We start from the raw sequence: 16290 nt of genomic DNA on the forward strand, positions 1-16290 counted from the left end.
GAGAAGGCTACGGAAAGAGATCGGGGTGCTTAAAACTTTCAGCTAAGGTAATTGAATCATTTCAGACTTGTGCATTCCCCACCATGGGGATAGTAATGTCCCATTAAATATCATTTTTAAATTAATTTTAGGCCAGTTAACAAAATCTGTCTGAATAGGAGTGAAGTCAGAAGTAAGATTTTGCACTCCTTCTCAAACATACAAGGCTTTGACACAGTTAGTGTTCCAAAACATGTTTTGTTTTATGCTTGTTTTTTAAATTATTAAGTCACTAAAAGACTGATTTAAATTATGGTACTTAACATCAAGTTGACTACTGCAGATTTCCAGCAATGCTGGTTTAAGTTTTTTCTGACAACTTTGTTACATGATTGTATGGTCCATTTTATGTGCTAAATGACCTAGCAAGAATCGACTGAGAAAAGATACACATATAATTGTCCAGGATTATACTGCTTGCCACAAGTGTAAAGGAAACAAGAGGATGTGAACACTTGAAACAAGTATTAGATCCATTCCATTACCACATAAGTGGTCAAATGAGAGTCACAGGCAGTCCACTGCAAGACAGAACCAGATTCATTCAATGAAACCAGAGGTGGTGGTCTGAAACAAAAGAAGATTATTTCCAAATTTATACGTTCAATGTGGATGCAGAAAAAGGAAGAATGCACCCAGTCCCATTTTCTTCCATTTAAGTCAAAAGCAAAACACCACAGATGCTGAAAATTTAAAGTAAAAATAGTAAGTAACGTGCATGTCGAGTAGGTCTAACCGCTGTCTTTGATCTCCAACACTGTTGCAATGATGCTCAGAAATCACCTCAAAGGACAGCAACTCACATTCACCGTTAACTACCTTTATTCATTTCCCTCCGTCCTCCAGACAAATCAACAACTATTAATTAGATCCCACAGAAAGCAATTTATTTTTCAGCTGGACAAGTCTGGTCTACACCTGCCACAGATATGTCGGCTGTTCTCTGCTTTCCTTGCCCTTCTGCAATTCAAAACACATTTATTTACTTTCTTACTCAAATTTGAAGCCAAAGTCAAATTCATTGTCAGATGCGCAATTAGACGTATAGCCAGATGGAATGAAAATCTTGCTTGCAGCAACATACAGAGACAGCTGAGCGACTTCTCCAGTTCTGATGCAAGATCATTACTGCCTTTCTTTCCCCGTAGTTGTTGCCTGATTTGTACAGTTTTGCTAATATTTTCTGGTTTTATCGCTTACTTTAAATTTGAATTGCTATGTTTCCCAGTCCCACTCAATGATTGACAGATTTTGCCTTGTTCAAGTAAAGCGTGAGGGACAATATCAGAGAACCTTGGACCTCACCAGTTAGGCACAAAGCATACACTTTGTGCATCCCCTGGGCATTAAAATGGGCAAACCGAAATTTCTGCTGCCTTAACTTTGAAGTTTGTAGCATCTTTCAAATTGTTTAAGCATTAAGTGGAATGTCAAAACTATATCAGGTGAATTATTCAATTTTCCTCCTTTCTGTCATCATAATGATTGTATTATTTTTCAAAGGGCAAGGTTTCTTTAAGTTCGGCTGTCGGTAATGAATAGGTCATCAGACAAAATTTCTGCTAAATGAAGTTTCTTACAAAATTTGAAACTATAAAATTTCTACAGTAAAACTTGACTCTGTGGCATCTGCTGTTTGGCTGGTTAGGATGTGGGTTTGCTTCCAATATCTGACATTGAATGTATATATTGCAGCTCAAATCAATAGAAACAATTTGGGACACTTCTGCAGGCTGAGAATATGTAAAATAGGCAGATCAGGAGATCAATCAGCTTGCAAAGCTGCTTGATCTCTTGTCCAGCCACATTAGACCTCAATGATATAGCAAATGACGTGTCTACAGAGGATAAATCATTTGGCAGCAGGAATGGTCTCCACTACTTTCAATTCTGCTGTTTAAGAGGAGCATCTGTTATCTGTGAGCCAGATGCCAAATAAATTGAAGTATTTATTGGACTAAAGCAATATTTAATAGAGTGGATTCTGGTTAATTTGGACATATCAGAACCAGTACATTTTGGCCCAATTAAGCGGTTGCCCTAATAAGCTGAAGTTTCATGGAAATAGTTTAAAAAGTATAACAAAGAGAAAGTACCATATGACTGAGTAACAAATTATGTATTTATATGAAATACAGAACAAATGAGAACACTCCCAATACTGCTGTAGTATCATAAAACTGTATTAGTTCCTAATACTTTTTGACTGATGAATTCATCCAGTGTATGCTACCATGTTCTTTTGATTGACCATAACTGGACAAAATTGGCACAGATACCTTGAGTCTTCTGGCAAGATGGCACCATTGACCACTGTGACATCTTGAAGACAGCTTGCAAAACTACTGGATACTCTTCTTTATCTAAATATTCTCCTTCTTCTTCTGAACTGGGATCAATTGCAGCCTGTAATTTCTCTTTAGAATGTATTTTTGGGCTGACTGAACAATCAGGCGCATCTGCGATTCCTGGGGTATTTGGCATGGAGTGCAGCTACAGCCATTGCTGAGGGTATATAGTGGGTCGATTTCTAATGGTGGAATATGAACCTGCGTCCATCTCCGTTACGCCGTGCCAATTATAGCATCGAGCACGATTAAAATAGCCGATAACAAGAGCGGAAAATGAAGAGGTGTTCTGTGTTGTCTGCCTGCGTTTGACTGGTCTCCCTCTCACTGTTGCCAGTAGAAGGTGCAGGAGTCTTGAGTCCCATTCTGCAGGTTCAATTGCCTCAGCAGCACATGGCTGTGGACTCATGTTCAGCTGTGGTTTGATGTTTATTGTCCTCGGCCCTGAACACAATTTGTGCGATTTGATCGAGGTGCTTCAGCGTCGAACTGGATCTGTGGCTGTAGTCTGCAGGTAACGATGCAGTGCTGAACTGACTGACACGGAGACTGTGCACGCAGCAATCAGCTCCTGCATTGGCTTTACTAGCCTCGGCCACTCATGGCAGTGGCGACAGCCACAGCCTCTGAATCTCAATCTGGACCCTGCAGCTCGATATTTAATGTTTTGTATGCATTATTTGTTCACTTCTTGTTGTTTGTACAATTTGTTCTTTTTTCAACCTGTCTGATAGTTTGGTTGTGTGGGGGACTTCTTTAAACAAGTTCTATGGTGTTTCTTTGTTCTTTGGCTGTCAGCAAGAAAGTGAATCTCAATGTTGTATATTGTACACATACTTTGATAATTAATATACTTTGAATTTTGAAAATTGAAATGCAGATAATGGGCTGCCTTCATACAATGCTTTTGATGACTCCATCCTCTTAATCTTTATTTTCACCGTAACGTTCAAGATAATTGTCAATATCTTCAAATTCTTTGTTATTTGTAACTTGTTGAAGTAGTGAACTCATATCACTTTCACTCCCGGTCATTTATGGCATCTGAAATCACAGTGAGCAAAACAGTTCAGAATTGTATTACTGCTTATTTCTTGTCAACTATCAGTAAGTGATTAGTGTTTCTGGAACACAAACGCACAGAACAGATGCTATTTCAAATCCATTCGCTCCAGGTCCAGAACGGTGTCTTACAACCACAATTGACACTAGTTAGAAACTGTTCCACAACAATCCCCTGACCTAATTTTGCACATAGTGTCTCAAGTGGTGGCCTGGCTATTTTCTTGGTTAGCTTTTGTTCTTCAAGAGTTACAAAAATAAGCGGCTGCCCCAATTAACCAGAATCCACTGCATTTCCAGGCCCTGTAGCAGTTTGTGAAGTCTGAAGAAAGAATTGTGTTGCTGATTTAAAGATTCGGACATATAAAAGCTCAGCCTCACACAGATATATTGGCTCTAGTTACAATTAGCCTAGGAGTTTTCCATGTTTAGGAAATTGAAGAGAGGATCTGCTCCCAGAGATGGAGAAGCAGAAGCTGGAGATGACCAAGTGACTAATTTCAGAGGAGCACAGAGAGCTCAGGGTGCAGAGCACCAGCACAAATTATAGAAGTATTAATTAATTTGAAAACAAGGATAAGGATTTTTAAATCCACTCACTGAGAATCAGTGTAGATCTATAAACACAGATACGATAAATATATGATGGTTGGGCTTTGGACCACATGCTATGGACCATACTAATTTTAGTGAGAGCTGGCTAAGGGAATAAATCGTAGTAGTAAAGTATTAAGGCAACAAAGGCATGATTGAGGCTTTCAGATGGCAATGTCACGGAGGTAGATCCTGACACTTTGAGGCAATTAGCACAAATTTAATTTGCCCATGGTCAGTATTCTGCAAGCCCAGCATTAAGCCTTGCAAACACCCTCATCAACTGGTTGTCCAAAATGGTGGATGGACTCTGACCCATTCCAACAGAGCCCAGAAACCCAGAGGGCACATGGGAAATGGAGAACTCGCCATCATTTAGAACAACAATGCTACTATAGTTTTCATAACAGTGATGTTATTAGGTGTCAAAAGCTCACATCTCTTTCAAAGCTTGGCTGGCTAACTTCATTTAGAAGAAAAAAGACATCTTCCCCTTGGCAGAATTATGAGAATATTTCTCCATTATGCCCGTAGTAGGTGAAGCACCCTATTTCACCTGCTCATTTCACCAGTGCAACTCTCCTACAGCTCCTGTTGCTGCTCTGCCTGCCTCCTCCTCAACCAGAAGAAGGGCCACCCGAGCAGGAGATCTGTTGTATGCACCTCCAGTCTCCTGTGACTCTAATGGAGTCCTGGGGATTGGGGGGTGGGGGAATGTTAGAACTAAGTTTTTATTTTATTACACAGAGAGTGGTAGGTGCATGGAATGCAGATACACAAGGGACATTTAAGAAACGCGTAGGCAGGCAAATGATTGAAAGCAAAATGGAGGGCAATATAGGAGGGAAGGGTTAGATCGATCTTTGAGTAAGTTAGCATTCGCTAACTTCAGGTGAACACCTCAAAAGATCTATGAAGCAAATGTTGATAGGGGTGTTGGCAGGATCTTGGCAAAGAAATTATCCCAAAAGTGTCCTGTTCAAAAACTCCAACAGGAAGTGAACATTGAAAGCTGAGCATAGTTTAAAGACGCCATTAAGTTCAGAGCAAAGATATACATACTCCTGTTCTGCTGGTCATTTGTAGGGGAGTTCATCCTTGTAGCATTTCCCACTGAGATGCTACACAGTCTCTCTGATGAGCACTAGCAGGCAACTAAAGAAAAATATTTTCCTTGAAGAAAGGAGCGGAAATTCCTCCTGCACACTACAAACTCATTGGCCAAGATGGTAAACTTGTGTGAAAGTTAGAAGTAGATGTGCATTTGATAAGCAAGGTGGCAAGGGTAAGCACAGCCGTAGAGTTGAGATTGCAATTAGAACAGCAGAGCAGGCTCGATGGGCTGAGAGAACTATTCACAATATTTGTTCACTTAATCATATCCTACTTTTCTTTGTGTTTGAAATATCTGAGGGAGAAGAAGAAACACAGAATTAGAGATAAAAAGTGACATTTATTTTCAAAAGTTGTCATGTTCAGCTGTCTGAAATATCATAAAGGGGGTTTAAGTGGAATTCAGCTTGGGCATAGAAAAAGGGAAAGTATACGATTACCCAGGTGCTGTTTGACTGCCATAGCTGGGAAAAAAGCTTTGCAGCCATTTCCAACAGGTGTCTGCAGTTTACAGTTCGATTCCAGACGTAGTTCAGTACAAGAGTCTTTCCATTAGTGGTGTCCGCAGAACAAAAGTGTTACATTATCAGAGGGAAAAAAAGAAAATACCAGAAAAACTCAACAGATTTGTGGAAAGAATTTCAAGTCTATGACCTGTCAGGACTGGTGGGTGTTTAGGAAGCTTGGGGTTACAGGACCCATTTTTTAGGTGCATAGTCTTTCATCTGTTGCTGGTTCAGTCCAAGCTGAGTACATTGCCACACTCCAGTAAGATTTATTTCTTCTGCTAAAGGCCATTATTCCGTGTATTTGAGCAAACTTCACAAGCGGCTTCTCTTCCCATTCTATAGTGTTTCCTTCAACCCTAATCTTCCACACATCCTTTCCTCCACTCCTGAAAACCAGCAGGCAGAACCGAGTGGTTCAGGTTCAGTTAGACAGAAAATAATACACTTTTAGTTGTAGTCCTGTCAGAGTCCAGCCCCTCTCAGATGGAAGATTCTGGAAAATCATCACCAGTACGCTAAATAGCCATATGTATCTTCTGCTGTGATAAACAGCAACATGTGAAAATCCAGTAATATATGATGTCCATCATTTGAACTAATATATTAACTAAAGAGGTACTTACACATTCGAGAAAATGTTTCAACATACAAAGTACATTTTTTATATTGGAAGCATTGTTTTGCATATTTTTTTCTTTTTGAGTTTTAATTTGGGTCTGAGTTTCTTTGGAAGCTTAGAAACAATAATTCACATTTAATCTTCGTGGCAGCTTGGCAAGACAGTAATTTTCTCCTTTGAATTGAACATCATGCGCTTTCCAACATCTTGATGCTTGATCTTTGGAATTTACATGCTAGAAACAAACACTTATGTGGCCAATGAACAGCTGCATATAAACAGAAACCAATTTATGAACGATCAGCCCCAGTGATCGCTGTAATATACAACTATGATTCTGACATCTCTGTAAGTGCTTTTATTCTATATTCCAGCTCCAGGATTAACTTGATGGTTACTGGCAGTATTACTGAGCAAGTTCAGAAGAGTTTAAAATGTTCGGCATTGTGCCAACCAGACAAATCTGTTTCTCTTCAGGCAATTGGAGTTAATTAAGACGCTGCAACTAATTCAGCAACTTTACAAAAAAAATAAATGGTGAGCAGATTCCACAAGGATATCGGAATTGATTTCTGTTGAAAGGAACACCAAAATACACAGAGGATGAAATTGGATAGTGTGAGAAAAGTTGTGTTGGAATCAGAGTGTGTAATTACCCTGTGCCTATTTGATCCTGTGCAGGCCTTGCATGGAATTCACACTGCCTGCTTGATACCGTGATTTAGTGATTGCCTTAGCAACTACAGGACTAGTTAGCACTAGTTCCAGCTGGCTCATTAAAACTAGCCTGTACCCCCTTAAAAGGCTGTTTCGTAGCTGGAAATTGCTCCAGTATTCTTACAGCTTGCCAAAAGCCAAAGCAGATCGGAGGTAAGGGTGAGCTGTTCGAACTTTCTGACAGCACAGGTGCCCCAGGTTGATGGGTTAGTGAGGAGAGAGGTATCCTCTACCTGTTGGGAGCCTGGAAGCTTTCTGCGTGCACACCGAAGTTGCAGTGGGAAGCTAAACAAAACAAATTTTCTCCCAGCTACCTGCACATTGAGCTGGAAAAAGTTCAGCGATGCCACACGTGTGCTCAAATTACATGTTCCACAGGCTATACTGTTATCCTCAGATGCTGCACAATACATCCTCAGACACACTGCTGACAATCCCAATTGCTCTTAGGGCTTTGAGTGAGTGGAGTAGAACACCCCCATCAGTAATCTGAAGCTGCGCTCTGTACAGTTAATTATTAATGCACCTGCATGTGTGCCACAATAACATTGTTGATATAAGCACATTTCCCTCTAAAGGCAGCCAAATCTATGTCATTACATATATCTGTGCTGACATTCAGGAACACCAGCTTACCACTACATAACTCTCTCTATTCAGAATCATGCAGCCGTATGTCATTGCATACGCAGGTAGCTACCAAATCAGTCACGACAGGTTCATTGTAAGTTTTCTCTTTCCCACTCTTTCCTGACAGCAAAGCCAGGCACGATTGCGAGAGGAATGTCGGGGTAATTGCAGCAACCATTGCAGAACACGTACCGATCAGCAGAGAAAAGACCACAAATGATAATGTTATACTCATGTTTTCACATTCCTTTTTCAAAAGCTTTCCTCTTTTCCAAGTTGCAAATGGTATAGGTGTACTACTCACATTATCAACCATTTCCTTGTGATTTTTATCTTTCCATAAAGCCAAGAGATTCACAGGCCAGGGGCTGGTCAATAGCTAAGGGATGAAGGTGTCAATGAATTTCCAATACAAGTACAGAGCTCACTGAAAGTGGATAGTCAGGTGAATGGTCATCTGGCATGTTTGGTTTCATTAGTCTGGGCACTGCGTACTAGAGCTGTAATGTCACTTCACACAGCTCTATGCACTTACGGAATGGGAAGTAGGAATAAAATAGATGACTAGCAGGGATGTCTGCTTTTTGCGGCAGATGGAACTGACATGTTGCACGGGGAAGGGAAAGTAGAGCTAAAATGAGTGATGGCGTTTACTTGACAAGGAGCCTCTATGATCAATGAGGGCAGAATTAAAGTGCAGAACTTTGCTGACTGGGATTTGGGATTGTGTGTATTCACTGGTGGTACAGCCAGCTAAGTTGTTCTTTGAGAAATAAGTATCTCAGCCTGCTTCTTTCCTTCCCGTTCTCCCGTCTTCTCTTCTTCCTCGAGAACCACAGATACTTGCAATATTGTGGGTGTCAAGGTAGGGGTAGAAAGAACACCTGTAGGCAGCTGCTCTCAAAGTACTTCTGCCAGATACTGAAATCAGCCTTTCACTAACTAGGACATTGCTTCCCAGCCAGTCTTCATCCCTCTCCCTTACTCTGGAAAATGACAGCATTATGGTCATTATCTCCAAAACATTCTCCCACTGACACTTTAACTACTTGCCTAGCTGTATTCACTAAGATTAGGGTCAGTATTGCCTCTTCTCTTAAAGTACTTTCAAAGTGACTTAATCACGCTCTACACCCTATGAAAACAGCAAAGATCGATGAAGTTACCCCTTATTAATTCTACTTGCTGCTCTCTGAGAACAAAGCATATTTATTTCTATTTCAAGAGCAAACATCACAGAGAAGCTTTGGATTTTCCCATATTCCATAAGGTATTCAGATCTGTGAATTTAATTGTCATAAATGAATATGGGAAGTTTGCTGGTGGTCAGCATTCTTAATCAGGATGATGCTGAATTGGCCAATGTATCCAAACCATCATAGGCCACAGTTAGTTGTAGAATTCCCATGGATTCCTTGAAGAGGCAAAACAAATATTTAACTCAATGTTCTAAAGCCATTACTATGTGTTGCACAGATGTGGTGGTGGATCGAACCCAAGTACTGAACACGGGCGCGGAGGTTGAGGAGAGAGATGCTGCCATTGTAGCGAGCGTGGGAAGGGTTCCAAGGGGGATTTCTCCCAGAGTCTTGGTAGATAATTCCAGAACAAGGCTAGACGTAGAACTGATAGTTCTAAACACCATGGAGTGAGGTTACTCATAGACAAGTTGACCAACAAACTGGCACCTTCTAGTAGTGGTCACAGGCCTCTTATATTACTGTTTGATGGAATGCAGGTGTTCATACTTATTGGAACCGGGGAATAGATTGGGAACTAACGAGGTATTAAAGGCCCAATTCCTGAGTAAGCCAGCCAGGTGCCAGAAGGAACTATGACACTATGAGCACGGGATTCTGCATTTGTTGGAAGCCAATATTGTGGATCAAGCAGATTGGTAATTGTACAGACAATAAATAAATCAAGAATCATGACTTTTGTCATTAGATTTGAATACACCTCTCCACTTTGTTCACTGGGCAACAAGGAGATGTCTATCAAATGGCACTGAACATGCACAGTATCTTTAAACACTTCAATTCAACCTATTTTCTTTGAAGGCAACAATGGACAAAATGAGAAAAGTAATTTTAATTATACACTTGTGCATGCCTTAAGGACAAGTGAAATGAAGTGGACACCTTTGCAACTTTTCACAGACTTCCTATACTGCAGAACAATCTGGGCGTACATCACTAATGTCTGAATTGTGTATCAGAAATCTCCAGTTTAGGATATGATGTAGACTTATACTGATAAGTTGTAGAATAGTCATATAGAGAGTGGTCAATTGTATACATTCTATAGGATTTCCTCATTCTGGGTTAGGTGGAGTTCAATTTCATCATTCCTCTTGCTTTCCCAAGTTAAGATTGTTCAAGAATTTTTGATTGTTCCAGGTTGTTTAATGTAATTTCCAGTACACAAGTGTAAAGGAGAACAAAATGACTGTCACTCTGGATCCGATGCAGCACAAAAAACACAAAGTTGAACACAATAATAAAAAGCACAATAAATATAAATATGTAAGATAGCTAAAATACATAGGTTGATTGTATGTCCATAAAGTAAATAAGGTAACCGAAAGGAAATAATAATGTAGTGGGGGTTAGTGGGTGGAGGTGTTGATCAGCCTTACTGAGTTTACTGGACCTGGCATGGACACTACCTAGCCAATTCCCTGATGGGAGTGGAACGAACAGTACATGAGCAGGGTGGGTGGGATCCTTCATGATTTTACTAGCCTTTTTCTGGTACTTTTCTGTGGATATGTCCTTGACGGTGGGTAGGTCAGTGCCAGTGAAGCATTGAGCAGTTATGACTATTCACTGCAGAGCCTTCCTGTCCACTGCAGCGCAGTTTCCGTACCATGCAGGGATGTGTTAGGAGAGTTAGGATGCTCTCTATTGAGCATCTGTAGAAGGACGTAAGTGTAGAAATGCATATTCCAGCTCTCTTCATCCTCCTCCTCAGAAAGTGGAGGTATTGGTGAGCTTTTCTAGTTATGTCGGATGTGTACTGGAACCATGGAACGTTGTGCAAGATGTGCCCTACCAGAAGTTTGAAAGGGCTCGAAGTTTCCACTGCTGTGCCACCAATGTAAAGAACCCCAGTCTTTGGCACTGTAAACCGTTGCACTACCCATTACGTTATCATGCAGAGAGTTCCCTGCGTCAGTCCAATCCATGAATATAAAGTTACAAAACCATTACAGAATAGGAGGAATTACAGAATTGGGATTAGGTGATACCTGAAGGGATTTGGAAATGAGGGTGTCAAATTTAAATCTGAAACATTGTTGAACACTGGGTGTCAGAGAAACAGCCCGACAGTACAGAGGCAGTAAAATGGTCCATTGTAAGGGATGATGAAGTAGAATTGGATTTGATGTATGTACATCAGCAATCAGGGGCAATTCAAGTTAGAACACAGGTAATGGAGGCTTTGGTTTTACATCTATGGGAAATGGAATGAATGAGGTCACGCAGCAATGGAATGGTCAGTAGGTACCGGAGGAGTTCCAACAGGAACCTAAGATGATGGTTTTGGCTTTGCATTATTTAATAGAAGGACACTGATTTCGTGATCTTTATTAATGACCTGGATGTGGGGGTAGAAGGTGGGTTGGCAAGTTTGCAGACGACACAAAGGTTGGTGGTGTTGTAGATAGTGTAGAGGATTGTCGAAGATTGCAGAGAGACATTGATAGGATGCAGAAGTGGGCTGAGAAGTGGCAGATGGAGTTCAACCCGGAGAAGTGTGAGGTGGTACACTTTGGAAGGACAAACTCCAAGGCAGAGTACAAAGTAAATGGCAGGATACTTGGTAGTGTGGAGGGATCTGGGAGTACATGTCCACAGATCCCTGAAAGTTGCCTCACAGATAGATAGGGTAGTTAAGAAAGCTTATGGGGTGTTAGCTTTCTTAAGTTGAGGGATAGAGTTTAAGAGACGTGATGTAATGATGCAGCTCTATAAAACTCTAGTTAGGCCACACTTGGAGTACTGTGTCCAGTTCTGGTCACCTCACTGTAGGAAGGATGTGGAAGCATTGGAAAGGGCACAGAGGAGATTTACCAGGATGCTGCCTGGTTTAGAGAATATGGATTATGATCAGAGATTAAGGGAGCTTGGGCTTTATTCTTTGGAGAGAAGGAGGATGAGAGGAGACACGATAGAGGTGTACAAGTTATTAAGAGGAATAGACAGAGTGGACAGCCAGCACCTCTTCCCCAGGGCACTACTGCTCAGTACAAGAGGACATGGTTTTAAGGTAAGGGGAGGAAAGTTCAAGGAGGATATTAGAGGAAGGTCTTTCACTCAGAGTGGTTGGTGCGTGGAATGCACTGAGGCAGATACACTAGTGAAATTTAAGAGACTACTAGACAGGTATATGGAGGAATTTAAAGTGGGGGGTTATATGGGAGGCGGGGTTTGAGGGTCGGCACAGCATTGTGGGCCGAAGGGCCTGTAATGTGCTGTACTATTCTATGTTCTATGTTCTATGACACTTCTGTTCATGCCATACTGGATTTCAGACAAGCAGTTTTGCTGTTGAAAGGTAGTGGAGTGAATAAATAAGGTGATGGTGAGGTAACACTGGGCATGTTTAATGTACACTCAGATGATGACATGGTGGGGCATTGGTTTGAATGGTCCTATTGCTGCTGCGTGGAGTTGGGAAGAGAAGCTATTTTTGGTGATTCTCTGGTTAGGAAAACACATTAAAATAATCACATCTAGATGGTTGATGCTGGAAAGCATTGGAAGAAGAGGATATTTTAATTTATTTCAATGGCTGCAGAAAGATTACACAATCTGAACAAGAAATGATTCAAAATTCTGTCGAAATGGTAAATATCAATGGAATAATTCAAAGAACAGTCTGGTGGGGGGGAGGATGTGGTTGGTGGAGTAAGAAAAACAAAGGTTTGGAAGGCTGCCAAGTTTGGAAGACTATCAAGGAAAGGGAGTTGAAATTGAAATGTGAGTTGAATGGCCACGCGTTGTGTTTGGAGAGAAGCTTGATGAAGACAGATTTCAAGCGAATGAGACAAATCCAGAAGAGAGAATTATCATCAATATCAGCTGACAAAAGGACCTCAAAAACGTTGGATGGTCAGTAGTTCAGTAAAAGTTTGACTCAGGGATCAGAAGGCAGGTCTTGCGTGTTTGCCACGAGCATGGAGACAGATAGAGGAGAAAATTTAAATTATCCTATCGTTATCTGTTTCCCACGTTTCTTCAATTCAATCAGAAGGGCTGTGATTTGGATGATTCGCTGTCCTTTTTGTCTCATGCTGATTGGACCACAGCTCAATGCCATATTCAAGTTTGCTGAATCAAAGGTGGTGATATACTTTGTATACCTGGCAAAAATACACACTCGGCATAAAAAATACTTTTCGGGTATTTAATTCCTTTATTTGGTTTAGATGTTTAGATTGAAGATGTTTTATTGAAGAAAGAGGGTATCAAAGTAAAAACAACAAAATGAATTAAAAAAACAGAGTTGCTGAAGTTACAACCTCAGCTTAATTTTGGTCCACAGACTTGTTTATCAATTAGCTACATATGCAGTATGAAAATAAATAAAACAAAGTACACACAACAAATACAGTAGTGAGCAACACACACAAAATGCTGGAGGAACTCAGCAGGCCAGGCAGCATCTATGGAGAAAATTACAGTTAGCATTTCAGGCTGGAGAAAAAAAACTGAGTAGATTTAAAAAGTGGTGGAGGGAGAGAGAAACTCCAGGTGATAGGTGAAACCTGGAGGGAGAAGGATGAAGTAAAGAGCTGGGAAGTTGATTGGTGAGATGAGGTAAGAGAGGGACAAGAGGATGGGAGAATGGGGGTGGTAGGGAGGCATTGCTGGAAGTTTGAGAAATCGACGTTCATGCCGGCTTGTTCTGGGCCCAGCTCATAACTTCTGTAGATGTGTAGTGGAGAAGATATTGGCTGGCAGTGTCATAGCCAAGTATGGAACCATCAATGTCCTTGAAAGGAAAATCCTACAACAAGTAGTGGATGGAGCCCAGTCCATTACAGCTATAGCCCTCTCCTCCCCACTATTGAGCACTTCTACACAAAATGCTGTCGTAGGAAAGCAACAACCATCATCAGGGACCACTGCCACCCAGGATATGCTCTCTTCTCACTGCTGCCATTGGGAAGAAGGGATAGGAGCCTCACGCCTCACACCACCAGATTTCAGAATAGCTATTATCCCTCAACATCAAACTCTTGAATCAATTAGGATAACTTCACTCAACTTCACTTGTCCCATCACTGAAATGTTCCCACATCCTACAGACTCACTTGCAAGGACTCATTATCGCATTTTCTCATTTTTTATTGCTTATTTATTATTATTATTATTATTATTATTATTATTATTATTATTATTATTATTATTATTTTATTTCTTCTAGTTTTTGCAGTTTGTTGTTTCTTGCACACTGATTGAACACCCATGTTGATGCAGTGTTTAATTGGTGCTGTTATGGTTACTGTTCAATGGATTAATTGAGTATGCATGCAAAAATACATCTCGGGGTTGTAATTGGTGACATATATATATATAGTTTGATAATAAATTTACTTTGAACCTTCATGTTACCGTACACATAGGTTAGGAATCAGAATCAGATTTATTATCACTGACTTTTATGATGTGAAATTTGTCATTTTGAGGCAGCAGTGCGGTGCAAAATTACTGTAAATTACAAATACAAATAGTGGGAATAAAAGGTAGTGTTCATGGACAGGTCAGAAAGAAGCTGTTTCTGAATTACTGAGAGTAGATCTTCAGTCTCGTTATAGTGCACATGGTTACCCATACAACGTTATTGGAAATGACCATTGTTGTGTTGAGGCTGTGCTACTAGTTTGATGTTAATCCCTGCAGAGAGCCTCTGACTGCCAGCAATGAAGGACACACATAGAACCTCACTAATCACAGAAACATTTTCAAAAGTTCAGAAGTATGGTAGAGAGATCCATTTCTAAAAGTATTAGAACTAGATTCTATTCTAAAATCTCCACAAGACCTCAGAAAACATAACCAGACCTGACTTAATATTGTTTGGGGTTCTACTTTATTGCCAAGACCAAGCATCATGTGACAATCTCTCTGAGATTTTGCACAGCTGCTTCAGATTGGGACCTGATTACAATATGCATCACTACAAAAGAGTAAGATGACTGGAAATCCCATGATAGTCCAGAAAGTGGCAGATGTGTTCAATTAATTCTTCATGTCAGGTTTGAACAATTGCTAGTAATTACAGAATAGATTTGCTCAGGCCAGGAATCTACAACTTGTGCAAAGCCGAGTTAATCATATGCTATCAGGAAACATTAAACTCAAAGAGGGAGAAATTTGTCCTTGGTTGCTAAACATGTGTGACAATATTATATCTACCTCCACATATTTGCTTCCACTGAATTCATTTAAATATTCTTCACTCAAAACATCAGAGGAGCTTCACAAAATATTGGCATCTTCTCTGCTTCTGCTACTTCCACCTCCTTCCAGACAGAACAGAGATAGATTTCCCCTGGTCCTCACCTTTCACTCTGTGACCCTCTGCATCCAGCATGCCATCCTCTGTCATTTCTACAACCTGCAACAAGATCCTTCCAACCAGATCTTCTCTTCCCTCCTACTTCCTACCTTCAACAGGGACCACACACGCTGTGACTGCCCGGTCTACTCGTCTCTCTCCGCCCATCCCTCCCAGATCTCTGGCACTTTCCCTTTGCCATCACAGTGGGTGCAATAATTAGTCCTTATACCTCGTCCTTCACCACTCTAAGGATTCCGTGTGGCAAAGATTCACATGGACCTGCTCCAATCTCACCTACTACATTCAGTGCTCACGATGTGGCCTCCTCTACGATGGGAGGACCAAGTGCAGATTGGGGTCCATGGTGGCCATCTTGAGCATGCCAGTTGCATCCCTATCCAGGCTGGTAGAGATAGTAAAATAGATTTCCTACACTTTTAGATTCACAGTGAGTTTCTTTTCTTACATAAATATAAAGCCCTAAAATAATTTCTGTTTTGGGCCTCATTAAAGGCAACCAAGAGAGAGTGGAATAGAGTGCTATCTCTCTCTTGATTAGAACCTGTCTTCAGTCTTTGCTCTTCTCTCCACCCACCTTGCTCCATCCGTATTTTCCCTTTTTTCCTCTTCCTTCTCTCTCTTTGTGTATCTCCATCCATCATCTGACATGGGACTCAGATCTGGTGTGTCTCCATAGAACACAGGAGCAGGATTAGGCCATTCGACCTATCACTTTTGATTCACCATTTGATCACGGCTGACGTATTTTCCTTCTGAACCCACTCTCTTGCCTTCTCCCTGTAACCTTTGACCTCCTCCGCTTTAAATAAACCCAAATACTTGCCCTCCCCAGCCATCTGTGGCAATGAAATCCACAGATTCTCTACCTTCTGGTATTCCTCCTCATCTCTGTTCTAAATGGACATCCTTCTATTCTGAGGATATGTCCTCTTGTCCTAGACACCCCCACGATAGGAAACATCCTCTCCACATCTACACCATCTAGGCCTTTTAATATTTGATAGGCTTCAATGAGATAGCCTCTTCATTCTTCCAAACTCCAGAGAGTACAGAGCCAGGGCCATCA

The 16290-nt window shown here is 40.9% G+C and overlaps 1 protein-coding gene across 8 annotated transcripts in view; it reads left to right on the forward strand.

Moving 5' to 3' along the window:
- Window positions 1-16290, forward strand: part of LOC132404615 (complement C1q tumor necrosis factor-related protein 7-like) — a 63715-nt gene that overhangs the window by 7089 nt on the left and 40336 nt on the right. Inside the window, exon 1 of one of the 8 annotated variants that reach the window (XM_059988910.1) lies at window positions 6676-6821. The exons of the other annotated variants lie outside the window; for them this stretch is intronic. The gene's annotated coding sequence lies outside the window, so the exon portion shown is untranslated. Of the gene's footprint in view, window positions 1-6675; window positions 6822-16290 lie in introns of those variants that run through there. 8 annotated transcript variants of the gene reach the window in all.

Source organism: Hypanus sabinus, chromosome 14 (genome assembly GCF_030144855.1).
Source record: "Hypanus sabinus isolate sHypSab1 chromosome 14, sHypSab1.hap1, whole genome shotgun sequence".
Taxonomy (NCBI): Eukaryota; Metazoa; Chordata; class Chondrichthyes; order Myliobatiformes; family Dasyatidae; genus Hypanus; species Hypanus sabinus.